This window comes from Enhydra lutris, unplaced genomic scaffold, assembly GCF_002288905.1.
Source record: "Enhydra lutris kenyoni isolate GAN:26980312 unplaced genomic scaffold, ASM228890v2 scaffoldscaffold29, whole genome shotgun sequence".
NCBI classification, from domain to species: domain Eukaryota; kingdom Metazoa; phylum Chordata; class Mammalia; order Carnivora; family Mustelidae; genus Enhydra; species Enhydra lutris.
Window position 1 is genome coordinate 7,141,052 of NW_019154113.1, and position 1,294 is coordinate 7,142,345.

The 1,294-nt window shown below is 37.0% G+C and overlaps 1 pseudogene; it reads left to right on the forward strand.

Annotated features, from left to right (window-relative positions):
• Positions 1-470: 470 nt before the first annotated feature.
• LOC111152534 lies at positions 471-661 on the forward strand (annotated as a pseudogene).
• Positions 662-1,294: the final 633 nt, after the last annotated feature.

A 1,294-nucleotide genomic window follows, 5' to 3' on the forward strand; every position in this document is an offset into this window, starting at 1 on the left:
GATCCAAGGAGCTCAAATAACACCAAGAAAAACCCCAAATAAATAACAACAGAAAAACCCAAACTATACCAAAGCATACCTAATTCAAGCTACGAAAAATCAAAGATAAAGAAAAAAAAATCCAGAAAAATCAAAGATAAAGAAGCCAAAGGGAAAAGACACCTTACCTACAGAGGAACAAAAGTAAGAATTACATCTGATCTCTCAAAAACCATGCAAGCAAGAACAGTATGGAATGAAATATTTAAAGTGGTAAGAGGAAAACCCCTGCCAACTCACAGTTCTGTGTCCCTGCAATATTCTCTTTCAAAAGTCAAGGAGAAAGAAAGACTTCCTCAGACAAAAAATGAGGGAAATGTATTGTCAGTACACCTGCTTTGAAGAAATGTTCAAGGAAGTTCTTTAAAGAAAAGCAGTGCAATTTAGGTCAGGCTTATGGTGGCAGGGTCTGGGGAAGGAATGCAGGTGCCATGTCCAGCCATAGGGGTGGTGAGAAGCTCCTGCAGCAGCCCAAGAAACAGGCCAGGGAGAAGGACAAGGAGCATAAGGCATTTAAGCAGAAGCAGAAGAGAAACAGAAGAAACTTGAGGAGCTAAAAGTGAAGGCCATGGGGAAAGACCCCCTGGCTGCAGGTGGAATTAAGAAATCTGGCAAAAAGTAAAGCATTCCTTGTGCCAAGGCAATGCTGGTCTATAATTCCATGCCTGTTTAAACTTCTGGATTCTGTGTCATACTGTCTGTTGCTGCCTATAGCTAGAATGAAGTGTTGTCTTAGATCCTGTTGTACATTTAAGAGTAAACTTTTATAAAAAAATCAATTATACTAAAAGAAGTAATAAGGGTCAAAAGCTCAGATCTACATAAAGAAAAACATCAATGAAGGAAGAAGTAAAGGTGAAATAAAGGTTATGCTTATGTATGCTTACATATAAGTGAATTGAATGACAGCTATGATTTGAGGGACAGAATGGGAGAATTTGTAGCATTTTGGTATTATAAGGTCCTCACACTGCCCATGAAGCAGTACAGTGTTATTTGGAGTGGATTTGGATTAGCTGTAAATGTATATTACAAACTTCAGAGAAATCATTTTAAAAAGAAAAAAAAAGTACAGTTAATATGCTGAGAGAGAAAATTGAATCATATAAAATGATCAATTCAAACCCTAAAAGGGCAGAAAAGGAGTGGAAGACAAGAATAGGAACAAAAAACAAGGACAACAAATAGAAAACAGTGAAAATATGGTAGATATTGATTGAACTCTGTCCATCGTTACTTTAAACCTCAATGGTCA